This window comes from Notechis scutatus, chromosome 5, assembly GCF_049901735.1.
Source record: "Notechis scutatus isolate UNSWTSFEM ecotype Mainland chromosome 5, rNotScu1.2, whole genome shotgun sequence".
Taxonomy (NCBI): Eukaryota; Metazoa; Chordata; class Lepidosauria; order Squamata; family Elapidae; genus Notechis; species Notechis scutatus.
In genome coordinates, this window is record NC_142013.1 from 36,744,717 (window position 1) to 36,760,354 (window position 15,638).

At 36.3% G+C, this 15,638-nt stretch overlaps 1 protein-coding gene and 1 non-coding gene across 3 annotated transcripts in view; both read left to right on the plus strand.

Annotated features, from left to right (window-relative positions):
• Positions 1-15,638, plus strand: part of EPHA3 (EPH receptor A3) — a 229,940-nt gene that overhangs the window by 121,955 nt on the left and 92,347 nt on the right. The gene's annotated exons all lie outside the window — the stretch shown is intronic.
• On the plus strand, positions 5,565-5,670 carry LOC113409920 (U6 spliceosomal RNA). Its single transcript, XR_003370598.1, has one exon. It is a non-coding gene; the product is annotated as a U6 spliceosomal RNA (small nuclear RNA).

The following is a 15,638-nucleotide window of genomic DNA, read 5'->3' on the forward strand; positions in this document are numbered from 1 at the left end:
TTCATCATGGCTTCTGACTGCTAATTGGTGTTCATGGATGTGTTCTGCCTGTTTGTCCTACATAGTAGTTGTTGCAGTCATTACACTGTATGTTGTAGTTGACTCCTGCTTTTTCTCTCCCTTTCTTGTGGTCCTCTACTTATTAGTCACAATATTATTTCTATATTACTATTTGTTGTGTTGTCTAGTGAATTGAATGTCTTTTAAGTTGTTGATGAGCTTGACTTGCCTGAAAAAGAATTTATAAAATTTTCCCAAAAGATGTTAGGATGGACTACTTTGGAACCTACTTTGGAACTAGAAAGCATACATATCATTGGTTCATGTTACGGTGATGCTGGGACTATTGCCATATTTTAGGAGTAAAATAGTCAGCAGTCAGACAACCAGACAACTGGATCAGTATGCAGATTCCTGTGAGATTTGATATAGTTGTAACCATTACAAGATACGATCTTTTACAATCTGTTCTTCACTTTTAATTTGATGCAAATCTAGTAATTTGGAGTAGAACCACAAAAAATAATGGGAGTTATACAGTATTAACATTTAGATCCAACCTTAGTTGTGACTTTTGTCTTTTTCTGATCCATCCTTCCAGCAATGCAAACTGCACAAATATATGTTGCTTTTTAATTGTTTAAAATACAGTAACAAGTAACTTGTTTCTTAAAGTAGTGCATTGAAATTAGCAAGAATTTCTTCTGAAGAAATTATCTCTATGTCTGTTCTCTGTCTCCTCATATGTTTGATATGTGGAAAGATATTTCAGAAATTGTTAAAAACTGATGGTTTTTAAGAACTATTTTATGAACTATACAATTACATTGTGCAAGTTACAAACCTTTCTTAGCTAGGTTTTTTTTTAAAGGCATGACTGTCTAGAAATTTACAGCATAACAGAAAAAGATGAAACGAATGAATGTGGGAAGATAATATTATAATTAAATAATGAAGAAATGATAGATTTAAATAATTTAGATTTTTTTAGTGCCAATAGGTAGTTTCACTATTTGGATTTTAGCATGCTTTGACTCTGCAGAATTCCAAACGCCTGATACAGCCATTCATAATAAAATCCAAAAAGAATGTGTAAACTGAACTGCATGTCTATGCAGTTTTTCTACAGAACTGAAACCATTATTTTCCAGTATCCTTATCTTGAGAAGAAGAAGAAAAAAGCACTGCTAATTTTTTTTTTCATATCTGTGAATTACTTTGGCAGGTACATGTAATCCAACTTCACCAACCCTTCTAAAAATTCATTTTAAATTCTAAAAGCATATAAAGAGGGTGACAGAACAAGATTTTATATGTCTCCTTGACGGGCAATTACAGCCTTAAAAAGAGTGATCCATCATTTTGCATTCATGTTAGGAAATGTATTTAAATGCACCGCTCTTGAACATACTCTTCAAATAAGGACTATATCTGGGGCAAAAGATCAGTAGCTATACTTTCATACTTACTGTTGAAATTCTGCATAAGGATTCATTTATAAGAGTCTTTTTAAACTATCTACAATTGATTAATGTCATTGTAGCTTTTTTATTTATCACTGTCTAGTGATAATTGCTTAAGGATTTTAAAGATTTGTTTAATACTAAGGTAAATGGGGCTGAAAATTTAGAGAAATGGCTCAATTTGTTTAGTATTCAATGATGTAAGCTGGTCTATCACCCATTCATACATGGAAGCTTCTCTGTTAATTGATTACAAGTGACATCCTACTGTTTCTTAAATGGGGCAATTCATCTGCCAGAAGCATCTCTTAATATGTGTTAGGCACAGCAGCAGCATAAGGCTGTGAATAATTGTGCATTGTCTCTTCTGTTTTTAATATTCAATCAGTAGCAACTGTTTCATAATATGCAGTGACAGCAAAAATAATACATTTAAGAAATCTTGGGGTAATTACAATACCAAATTGGAAAGCAAATGCATCCAAATCCATTTGTAGTGTGTTCTACAGGAAGATTACATTTGCTAGCACACTCTGCAAATTGCTTCATCATAGATAATCAATAATATTATTGTTCTTTCAACATTAGCTGTGTTACAAGATGTAAGTTGCAAGTAACCTATTCCATTTTCAGTTGTTGTATTGAGAATGTGAAATTAATGAAAATGTGTTCCTTAATCCCCTAAAGGCTATGAGAAATAGATGTGATGATTCAAAATCCAGGAAAAAAAGAGATATTAAAATGTTTACGGTACCTATTAAAGACATTGCTAAATGAATTTCCATACCAAGGAATTAAAAAGTGATTATTTTCCCATAAGACCATATGAATGCTTTTCTGCCAAAATGCTAAAAATCTTAGATCAAGGGAGAAAACAAGAGTATATTTCTACAGATGGAGAAAAATGTTGAGATAAAAGTTGTCTTTCTTCAGTGGCAAAGTGAGAAGGCTTACCATATTTAATGTTACATGTACAGATAGGCAATTAAAGAACAGCAGAGACAACCAACAGCATATTGTAATTTTGATTTAGTAAGTATTGTACTGATCTTACAAATTAAAATCTTTATCAGTGATCTTTTCTAGAAATTATTGCAGATTGTCATCTTCTGTTTTTTCTTTGTACAAAACTTTTACAAAAAGCAAGCTGAAAAAGACTGAAAATGTAGATAATTTGAATTTGAACTAAGTTACAAAGCAAAGGGTTGGATCCTAAGGTTTTCACATTTGCATTAATATATGGAAATATTTTATAAGAAGTGTAGAAACTTAGAAATACAAAAAATTTAAATAATCAAAGTTTCTCCAGATGAGCTGTTCAGAGCATCTATTGTTTGGGATGATGCTTCTGTCGCTCGTTTGATAGGCTGGGCTTTAATTGAGAGGATGCTCCTCCTCCTCCACGGGACTCCTCCCTAGCGTCCCCAGTTTTTGCTCACCCTTCGTGGATATAGGCAGCTTAATTTCCTTTCCTTTGGCCGTAATAGCAAAGGCTTCAAAAGGAGTCAACAAAAAGGTTTGCTTTTAAACTCTAAACAACTCCTTTAAGGCTTTTAGTTTCAATGAGTCAAGCAGCTTCCTACGATATATAACTCGAGCCAAGGGAGCTCACCGTAGCTTCAGATAATGATCTCTCGCCCCCCAGGACGATAGGAGGTGATAACACCTCAGCTGCATGGCTAACAACTCACATTATGATCTTTTCAAGCCGAGCCACTACGATCGCCGCCGCTGCTATGATCACCGCCGCCTGCGCCCGACGGGAGAGGCTCCATTTTAAAAGGGTCCAAGGCTTTTTTCTCTCCCCTGGGAACACCGTCTGGGGTGGGGGCATCAGCGCCCATCTGCCCCACTGCGCCTTTTTATTCAAGGGGAAACTCTGCAGTATCGACTCCCCACAAGGCATGGAAGTGCTGCTGAGCCGATTTAACTCATTATGCGCCTAAAGAGATAACGGCTGGTGCCATTGCAGACTCACTAACCATGCGGTAGTGATCTGCATTTTATTTCTGGAACTGTGAGAGTCTTTTCTTTCCCCAAGCAGGGGTCTCCTTCCTGGAACCTGAGAGGAATCACCCTAATACATATGTGTGTGTATGTATAGATAGTTAGATATAGATAGATAGATAGATAGATAGATAGATAGATAGATAGATAGATAGATAGATATTCAGATATAATTATTCTATTTTGGACCCTTATTAATTAAGGAGGAAACTGTTGGCTTATGCCCTCACAGAATTAAACAGCAGCACCACAGTGAGCACCAAGGCCCGTGTCCACCTGTGCAGGAAGCTGTCTCAGGCCTACATCTTATTTCAACAATTCCTCCTTTCTAGGCCTATGAGGTGTTCCTAATTTGGCTAATTCAGAAATAATAATATTAATAATAAAATAATAACGATAATAATAATAGGAACAAGAATAAGAATTCAGTATTCTTACATAAGATTATACAAAACTGGGGAGCATTGTTTTAGGGTTCCCTGGCCATTGCTGGTTCAGGCCCCTGGGCGTGCCAACCGCCCAACATTTCAGCCTCATTAACAGTAAAATTTAATAAGCGGTCACAATGGCAAGCGACAGTAGTTCAAGAACCATATCAAATTCTCAAAACAAATTGCAGCATTCCAAGTGTATCTCCTAAGCAGCAGAAAAAGATGCTAACAAGCGCCATAAGGTACTAGAAAAACACACGAAGAAGTTCATGTGGGAGGAAGAAGAAAATTCTCAAACCTCATCTCCTCCAGGCCTACTTCGGCTTCAATCCCCCTCTGCAACCACCCCTGAATCTGTCTGTGTAATCCAGATGCAGCGCAGCTGCACAAGATCAGGTAGCCCATCTAGATCAGTACAAATGACTCGAAGTGACTCTGTGGCCACATTGCTCCAACAGTGGCGAGATTCTGTCAAGATGATGACTTACCGGAAAAGATCCCCACAAAGATGTGACTGTGGATGGAATTAGCAATACGCCAATGTATCTCTGCAGAGGTGCAGCATACTGCTCTGAACAACAGAGCGCTCCTTCTGACTGGAACTCCCTATAACTCCGGTCACTAAGCAGGACAGAGCATCCTTACCCTCAGGTATCTCTCCATAGGAGATTCTGTAGTTTCAGATATACTCCCGCAAGGTATATAGAAGAAGCAAGGGCTATTGATCGGATGGAGCCAGAGGACTCTGAGTTCTCCTGCTCAAATTCTCAAATTCTAGTTAGATTTGCATCAGCTCACATTAAAAGGTGACAGTTGATGCTACATCTTGACGACTAAAACAACACCGGCATCATTTGGTTTATAAGAATTCCATGGCATTATCTGTTGAGAAGCCACTTCCCCTCACAAGGATCTCCGTGAGGGTCTAGGGGAAATTTATGCTGATTACGGACCTCTTTCTGAGGTTGACTATTGGGCTTCCTTTTTCAGTTGGCAGCCCTCACAGAATTCTAGCAGCACAGTAACAGCGAGCACCAAGGCCTGTGTCCGTCTGGGCAGGAAGCTGTTGAGCGCCAGTGACTGCAGGATCACCCAATTGCAATACAGGTCCTGAAAGGTGTTCTCTATTTGGCCTCACAATTTGATTCCATATTCAGTCATTTAATTATGAGTTTGGTAACAGCACAACAATTTATGTTAGTAGCTGTGCACAGATATAACAAAAATATTATCAATAATAACAATATTAATGATATCAATATTATTATGAATAATAACATAATAACAAATTGAATTTACCAAAAAACAGGGGGGGGGGAGAGCAAATATCAAGAGGATTCCCTGCCTCTGTTTATATCAGTCCTCTGAACCAGTCAACAGTCCGTTAATATCTCATACACATATAGATACATAGATATAGATATCTCACCTTGTGGGCTTTAGGTCAGAATCTTCAAGGGCAACCAAAAATACCCCCAGAGGACAATAAACCAACTCAAAGTAGCTAAAAATGTCCTAGAGAGACCTCTAAGGCAACAAAGGATGCCAAGAGACACCAAAATGTGTTAGATGAGCATATCTTAAATTTAAAAAAAAAATGCATGAGGGAGGTTGAACAGAAGTCTCAGTCCTCTTCCCCAGCCAGGCTGGTCCCAGTTCCAGAGTGCTTGCTTCAGCAGCACATATACTAAAATTGGAATGATACAGAGAAAATTAGCATGGCCCCTGCGCAAGGATGACACGCAGTTTGTGAAGTGTTTCATATTTCACCTTGCCTCCATCCCTGGATCTCTCAACGCCATCCAGGAGAGCCTCAGAGAGACCGGTTCAACCCAGGCCTTCAGCAGCGCTACTTGCCTGACAGACAGTTGTGGGACCACACCAGAATTCCTCCTCCCAGAGGATATCCCTGACAAATTGAAGGCCTGGAGGGACATGGCAACTTGAAGAGGCATCGCAGCCGAGGCACAGTAGAAGTTGATGGCTTGGCAGCCTCCATGATCTGACCTCGATTCTCACTCGATTTAGTTACTATGCAGAATAGACCTTCATTACCAGCAGGTATCTCCTTCAGGGGAGTATTATATAATCCAGTTACACATTCACATGATGCACAGGATGAGGGAGAACTAGAGACCAGATGGAACAGGTTGAGGAAGGGTCTACTCACAACAGTGACCAAAATCTGTCAGAGGCGGATCCCCTAAAAAGGGGGGGCATGTCAAACATTGAAGGCATTAAGCCAGACCACCGAACTTCACGTCTGTTTCGCCCTCGGACTTTTTTCAAGTCTCTGTTGTTTAAAAACAAACAAACTACTTCCTGCCTTGATATTCCATTTCCCCTCGGCCCAACAATCGTTACTATAAGGGGGGGTCAGATGATTTAATCTTCTCCCAACCAATATAAGAGGAAGTCATAACTGTCCCACAGAAGTTCTTGGACCTCATCCAGAAACAAGGGGTCTCTTCAGTGGCATATACCCCTCTTATAGGATATGACAGCAAATTTTTAATTTGGTTTTCTCATTCTGCTAAATTTCTCATCACCACAATAGTAGATAAAACAATAATGGCAATTATCATCCTCCTCTGCAATTCCAACGGAAGCAGAAGAGACTCTCAAGTCAAAGGATATACAGGATATACCATTCTTCCAGGCCTTCTTACAGAGCAGTGATCTGGAAATCTCTGACAATCTCTTACTCAGCTTGGATGCAGATCAGCATAAGAAGTGGGAACAATACACAGAATGATTAAATTTCAGCAAATTCAGCAGGAAAGCTTGGAGCCTATTAAGGAAATTGGGTGGAGCTAGACAACCCACATGACAAACACCAAGTGTAACTCTTGACCAAATAGCCTTTTGAGTTGTATCTCTCTCCAAAGGTGAAAGGACACTCTTGTCTTGTCAAGAAAGTACTTTCAGTTTTTAAGCAGTCAGACCAAATGCTTTCTGAGTATTATTGTCCTTTCTGTATAAAGGAAATTGATATTGCCTTTAGTAGCCTGAAACATGGCAAAGCATCAGGCTTCAGTGGCATTCATCAAGAATTCCTGAATTGGATTGATAAATTCATTTTAGATATAGTTTTTAAGTTAAGACACAGTATCAATCCAAAGCAAGGCAGGAATCACAATAACCAGAAAACACACAGCTGGGAAATGAACACATTGTTCCTAATATTGCCTCCATCTGTCTGCTATGCTAAATAGCCAGCTTCTGGTGCATCCCATTGAGAAGGGCAAGGCCTTATGAGTAATCTGGATGATCTTTGCTGGTCCTGCCTTTTCTCTGCTCTATATTCTTGGATCAGTTGCAGAAGGCAGTTCCTCTTCCTCTTACCTGACTGGCTGCAGCAGTATGCTTTCCCCATCTGATGGCTCACAGCTATCCTGCTGCAGCTGTGCTTCAGCCAAAGCACTTTCAGACAGCTGCATGGAGCCATTGACCAACTCCTTCCTGATGTGCCAGGAACTCGTTCATCCTCCCCTGAGCTGACATCTGAAGTATCTGGGGAATCACGGGAGGGGGGAGTCATCATACTTTATCATATTATAATATACACTACTCATGGGCTTGCTTAATTCCATTTTATTTTTCCACTTAACTCTTGAAAATGAACAATAGAAATTCCGAGCTGCATATTTGTCCTGCAGACAATGTAAGGTTTTTTTTAAAAAGTTTTTATTGGTTTTTAAAAACAAACATAAACAAACAGAACATAAAAACATCAAACCATCTTCCATATGTATACATACAGTGTGCTGGTTGGTTTACAAATTGTTTTGTGCTTCCATTTCGTAGTCTTCAATTACAATTACATTGCATATAATCTCGTATTTTCAATCAAAAATTAAATACTTTAGTATCATTATTAATCAATCATTTGACTATACTTTTATTCATTCATGTTTTACAAGAAAATCATAATTTACTTAGTTTGTTTTATAACAGTTCATATTATCATCCCAAATCTATCCTAAAATCATTTTGTAGATATAATAAGAAAGAAGTACATCTTTATATATTTATTATTTTCTAAAAGTCTACATATTTCATTACTGTATTTTATTGTCTAACCATTGATAGAATAGATCCCAAATTTTATAAAATTGTTTATCCTCTTGTTCTCTAATTTCAAATGTCAGTCTACTCACATTCCAAGATTTTCTTAATGATTTCCTCCTGTGATGGTATTTTCTCATTTTTCCAGTTTTTGGCAAAAAAATCCTAGCCGCTATTAATACATTTACAATAAGTCTTTACTATATATTTCAGGTAAAATTCCCAATAAAAATATATCTGGTTTTAAGTCTATATGTTTTTTTGTCATTTTTTCCAACCACATGTGGATTTTAGTTCAGTATTTTTTAGCATCCGCACAAGTCCACCACATATGGTAATATGAGCCAGGTGTCTGATGACATTTCCAACATTTTTCGGATTTATTCTTGAACATTCTTGCTATTCTGGTTGGGGGAAAATGCCACCTGTAAAACATCTTACACAAATTTTCTTTATATGCTGTTGACATTGTCATTTTATAATTTTGAGACCACAATTTTTGCCATTTCTCTAAATCAATCCCATATCCAAAATTCTTTCCCCAAGCAATCATAGTTTCTTTAACTTGTTCTTCTACTAATTTAATTTCTAATAAATATCCATACAATTTTTTAATCACCTTTTCATCAGTACCTATCAAAATCTTATATAAATCAGTCAATTTATCATAGAAACCTTCCATTTTAGAATCTTTATCATACCTTGAATGTATTTGCACATATGAAAACCAATTCATCTTTATACCTTGTTCCTCTAGTTTTTGTATAGATTTGAGTTCATCCTTTTCATTCAATATTTCACCATAGCTAACTGTTTGTTCCTTTTTGTATATTATAGAATAAGAAAATGCTTCAATAGTCGATAGCCAGACTGGAATTTTCAAATAACATTGTCTTTTAATCTTCTCCCAGTTTAACCACAGAGACTCCCGTATATAATGTCTTCTAAAATACCCCTGTGTTTTAGTTCCTTTATACCATAAAAAAGCATGCCACCCCAACAACAAATCATGTCCTTCTAATGTCAACAATCTAGTATTTCTTAGTGTTATCCATTCCTTAACCCACATCAGATTTGTAGCTTTATAATACAACTCCCAATTAAGCAAATCAAATCCTCCTCTAATTCTAGCATCTTGCAAAAATTTTAACTTTATTTTCGCTTTCTTACCTTGCCATATATATTTCAACACAATTTTATTTAAATCTTCAAAGTAATCTTTTCCAAGCCTAATTGGAATTGTTTGAAACAAATATAAAATTCTGAGTAATATATTCATCTTGATTATTGAAATTCTCCCTATTAGTGACAGTTGTAAATTTTCCCATTTTGCCAGATCTAGTGCTATCTGCTGTTTAAGTTTGATATAATTATTCTCTTTTAGTGTACTACATCTTGCTGTCAAATATATCCCCAAGTACTTGATCTTATTCGTGACCTGAATTTTCAATAGGTCTGCCAGTTCTTCCTTTTGTCTTAATAGCATATTCTTTGTCAAGATCTTTGTCTTATCTTTATTTATTTTCAAACCAGCCACTTTTCCATATGTCTCTATCTTTTCTATCAATTTTGGTGCTGTTTCTAGAGGGTCTTCTAAGATGAAAACCAGATCATCTGCAAATGCTTGCAGCTTAAATTCTTCCTTTTTTATATGCATTCCTTTTATATTCTTTTCATCTCTAATATTTCTATTTAGCACTTCCAAAGTTAACACAAACAACACAGGTGATAGTGGGCACCCTTGTCTTGTTCCTTTTCTTATATTGATAGAGTCTGTCAGTTCTCTATCATTACCTTTGCCGTTTGCTTATAGCATATAGCTTCTATTGTTTGAATAAAATTTCTAGCAAAGTCCATCTGTTCCAACAGTAATAACATGAATCGCCAATTCACACTATCAAATACCTTCTGTGCATCTAGAAATATCAGAGCCGTTTGTTTTTCAGGATGTGCCTCGTAGTATTCCAAGGTGTCCAAGATTACTCTCATATTATCTTTAATTTGTCTCTTTGGAACAAATCCATTTTGATCAGGATGAATAAAATTATTTAGATATTTTTAAGTCTTTCTGCCAATATTGAAGCAAAGATTTTATAATCTGCTTTTAGTAGAGAAATAGGTCTATAGTTCTTAATTTGTAATGGATCGGCCTCCTCTTTTGGAATAAGTGCAATATAGGCTTCTGACCATGATTTAGGTATCTTCTTCTTTAACATAACTTCATTCATAACTTCTAGCAATGGAAGATTCAACGATTCTTGTAATGTTTTGTAAAATTTTGCCAGAAGTCCATCTGGGCCTGGTGCCTTTCCATTATTTTGCTTCTTGAGTGCTTCAGTTCACTCCATCATCGTTATATTGCTTTCTAACATTGTTTCAATCTCTTTAGGTATCTGAGGTAAATTAGCATTCTGTAAGTACTGTTTAACTCTTTCCTCATCAATATTCTCTTGCATATATAGTTTCCCATAGAAGTCTCGAATGATTTCCTTCTTCTCTTTACTACCATAGCAAACTTGGCCTTGGTCATCTATCTTAGATTCCAAAACGTAGAGGAAGAAAAAGGACAAAACTTAGCTGAGATAATGATAGAAATACTGGCTGAAGCTTTGGAAATAACTCAAGAGAAGATGATGGATGGAATAGATGAGGTTTATCGAGTTTTCACAAGATATGCGATGAGAAATAGCTTACCAAGAGAAGTTCACATTAGATTTACAAAGAAAGCCTTTAAAACACAAATATTGCAAGTGGCAAAAGAGAAAACATTGAAATATAAAGGCAAGGAGATTGTGGTCTTGAAACAAATACCCAGAAGAGTGAGAGAGATGAGAAGAGAATACCGATTCCTGACTGAAATGCTACTTAAAAAAGAGGTGAATTATAGATGGCTGATTCCAGAAGGTTTAATATTCACATGGCAAGAACAGAGACGTAGAATTGACTCAATTGAGTAAGCGGAATTATTTTATACAGAATTTTTTGGAGGGAAAGAGGAAGAGGCAGAAAAAGAAATTTCACTAATTGAATTCCAAGAGGACTGCCAAATGGCGATTGAAAAGGTGGAAGCCAAAGAACAACGTGAACTAAGATCTACGAGAGCTGCTAAACCTAACTACAAAATATAACCATGGAAGAGAAAAAACTGATTACAATTAATATAAATGGACTTAACTCAGCCGTTAAAAGAAGGAAAACCTTTCATAAATTAAAGAAAATTACATAAATTAAAATTTGATATAATTTGTCTACAAGAAGTATATATTAAAAAACAATATGAACAATTGTTGTTACAGCCAAAACTAGGGAAAATATTTACTTCCTTGACACAATGTAAGAAAAGAGGAGTGGTTTTATATATTAAAGAGACCATCCCAGCAAAATTGATTTATACCGATGATGATGTAAGAATACTAATGGTGGAAATAATGGACAATAATACGAAAACACTCCTGATTGCAATCTATGCTCCGAATGACAAACAAGAAGAATTCTACAAAAAATTACATATGAAAATAATTGAACTGGACTATGCTAATATAGTTATGATGGGAGATTTTAATGGGATTGTAGACAATAAATTGGACTACACAGCACAGAAAACAATAAAGCAAAACAGAAAGACTCTCCCTAAATCTTTTTTTTAAATGGTAGATGAAATAAACTTAAAAGATACATGGAGAGAAAGAAATGCTAAAACTAAACAATACACCTTCTATTCAAATAAACACTTATCATGGTCCAGAATAGATACGATATGGATGTCAACAGAATTAATAACTAATATTCAAGAAATAACTATTGAAACAAGTACTTGGGCAGATCACAATCCAATGACAATTAAATGGAAAGGACAAAAAAGAAGATCTAGATGGATGTTAAATAATACTATTTTAAAGGAAAAAGACTTCACACAGTGGATGGAGAAAGAATTGGCTTTTTTCTTTAGAGGAAACAAAAAAGAAGATACATCCATTCAGAATGTATGCGATACAATGAAGGCATATGTTAGAGGCTTGATAATAGACTATACAAGGAAAAGAAATACTATGAAAGGATTAGCCTCTAAGGCCTTAGAGGATGAGTGTAAAAGACTTGAAAAAGAGCTACAGAAAATGCCACAGGAAAAGGACAACAAGCTAAAAATGGATATAGTTAAACATAAAATGGGTCAAATAGAAAAAGAAGAATTAGCACAGAAAATTAGAGGTGCTAAACAGAACTACTTTGAAGACACAAACAAACCAGGTAGATGGTTAGCATACAAATTGAGAAAGGAGAAAGAAATCAAGGAAAATATTGCAATGTAAGGTTTTAATAAGATTTCTCTTTAATATGAATGGATAGCAATCCCTCTTTCTGCAGCCAGTGTGAGACATTTGCAAAATATGCCAGTATTTTATCTTATTTCAAATTTTATTCATATATTTATTTAGGCTGAGGTCCTATTTTCATTATTGTGAAATAGGTGCTATTTTATTCTTGATTAATTCCCAAGACTCTTCTTTTCCATTGTATTTTTAATGTGAGGATGAGGATGATCATAACAGTAAAATAATCATTATTTGTTTTATTCTAAAACCACAATAATTTGGGATTTTATTTGTTCCATGCCTATATTTTGTACTTTGTTGTATGTTCTTATTTTGTGAGCTGCCAAAAATCCTTGTGGAAAGATGTAAGTTTGATTAATAAATAAAAAATAACATATGAATTATGATGCTACATGTTGATTATAATTGGAAACATGTCAGAATTGATCACATATGCATAGCAGAGGTTGTTTTGGGGTGGTAGTGAAAAATAAACTCTCAGATTAATATATTAGGAATTTTCATAAAAACAAGTGTTTTTGATTGGCATTTTTTTCTCAGACTTCTGGAATAGAAATACATTAGAGACTGCTGAAGACTGAGGCATGTAATGACATCTGTCACAGTACATTTATTTTTGAGCAAAAAATCTGTTCACAAAAATAAGCAGAATCTCCTCAAAATATATTTTCCATAAACTGTTTTGCGTCCAGTATATTTTCTTGATATCCTTAGGGAAAAGAAGTAAATTGTATTGTATTCCTGAGAATGCTATAACTACCAATATTAGTATTACAATTTTTGTCAGAAACAAAAAGTTGAGATATGATAAAATAGACTTACTTGCCTGTTGGTTTATTATTTGTTTATAGATGACAGAAACATACAGAATAATTGAATTGTAAGGGTCATTTAAGCCAGCGGTTGCCAACCGGTGGGCCATGGCCCACCCGTGGGCCGTGAGAAAATTTTGGTGGGCCGCAAAGCAATTAATCCAGGCTGCACAGCAATTAATCCAGGCTGCACAGAAACACAAGGCTGCGTTGCCCACATGGCCTACGGGAACCCTCCCCGCCCACTCACTCCTTACCTGGTAAACTTGCCTGCTAAATTGCTATTTTTCCTTTTTCCGACCATCATCTGTTCTGCTGTGCCGGGAGATTTAGATTAGCTAGGACAGGGATCCCCAACCTTTTCGACGCCGCGCCCGGTTCCGACATCAGCTGGCGCCGCGGCCCGGTACGGCGTCAACTGGGCGCCGCCATCTTTTATGACGAAAAGGCGCTTCCGGTGACGTCACCGAGCGCTGTTTCGTCATAAAAGATGGCGCGCTAGCTTCTGGTGAGCTTTTCGGGTAGAAATGGCTTTCTACCGGAAAAGCTCACGAGCGCTGGCGCCGCCATCTTTTATGATGAAACAGCGCCCGGTGAGCTTTCTACCCGGAAAAGCTCACCAGAAGCGCTTTTTACCAAAAAGATGGCGGCGCCAGCAACCAGCGGCCCGGTAAGGCTTGTTCCAGCGCCGGTACCGGTCCGCGGACCGGCGGTTGGGGACCCTGAGCTAGGAAGCAGGAAATGGTTGGATTTCTTGCTTTCTAGCTAGTCTTTAGATCTTTGGCTCAACACAGCCGAATCTCCCTTAGGACTGAAGTTTTGCTTGCAAGCAAATTCAGTGCAGACTCACGGCAAGCAAATTTTAGAGACTGAGCTAGCCAATGGCACATAGATAGATCACTGAATGATTCTGTGAGCAACTCAATCTGCCTGCTTTGCCTGATTTTGGGTAAAAGTTGCTCTTTTTTTATAAAAAAATCAATATTTATATAAATATTTATAATATTTACATACATGTCATTCCCAGCCAGTCACATGACCACCAAGCCACACCTACAAATTAGGTCACGCCCACAGAACCAGTTAGTGGTCCCTGGGATCTAAAATTATGAGTTTGGTGGTCCCTGAGGTCCAAAAGGTTGGCGACCCTGATTTAAGCTATGTAATGAATAGAATTTCAGCCTAAATTCTATTCATTACAAAAAGCACCTTTAATATATTGTATGCATATTACTTTACAATATTCTTCTTTCATTTATGTCTTTTAAAATGAGAATTATCTAGGATTTTTTGATATAATAATGTAGTATATCTTTCTGAGAGGGTTTTTTTTAAACATGTAGTATTTCTCAATTACCATATTTGGAAGCTGTAATAAATTTTTTATTTTTCCCTGTAATCTGAGTTTTTCTAAATTTATTTCCTAGTGAGCTTCCCAAACAATTGGGGTTATAAATTGTATGGTGAACCCCTCCTAGTAGGAGAATTAATTCATTCTGTCAGGTTTTTTTTACATATAAAGGTGATATAAGACATCAGGCTAAGTAAACTTTAGAATTTCTGGAGAAACTACATGTAGTGCTGCCAATTTATTGAATTTCTATAATTACCTAAAGCTGACTTACCTCATTTTGCTATTGCTTCTCAAGTGGTAAGTTAAGGACTTTTTGCTTTTTAAAGGAGTATGGATTATTCAGTGACTAAGGAAGGAAGGAAGTAGCTTGTGAGATACCTCTAAGTTTAAACAATTGTGTATATGTAGCTTAAATATATTTCAGATAAAACATGTACAGCTGTATGTATTTCACAGTAAAATACATTTGGGTAATAGCATTTGGGTAATAGCATTTGGGTAATATACATTTAAAATGCATACTTGGTGAAAAATGAATTTGAAAATAATGTATATCTTCATAATTCAGTCAGAATTGATTAACGGCCAAACATACATGAAAGTGTTCATATCATATTTATTTATTATTTTATTTATTAAACAAATTTATTTAGAATAGAATAGAATAGAATAGAATAGAATGAATTCTTTATTGGCCAAGTGTGATTGGACACACAAGGAATTTGTCTCCGATACATAAGCTTTCAATGTTCGTACAAGCAACATAAATCATGATTATCATAATAAAATACAATAATCATAAATCGTAAGATACAACACTCATTGATAATCATAGGATACTAAATAAGTAATCAAACATAAATCATACTAAGATACTAAATAAAAGCAATCAATATAAATCAAAAATTGATGGATTCCCTGGATGCCAGTTCAGATGATAAGGAAGAGCTGGCTCTGGGGACTTTGAAAGGGGGATGTAGTGGAGAGTCAGGAAGTTGCTGGGGGGCTCTGAGCCAGGACTGCAGAGGCCGGGAAATATCACTGGAAAATTGACCAGATGAAAGCGGGGCTGAAGAAGGAAAAGCAAAGGCACAACTGCAGCTGGAGAGTTCAGAGGTTCCACTGGAAGTGCAGGGTGGCAAAGCTGCACAGCTGCAACTGGCCACTGG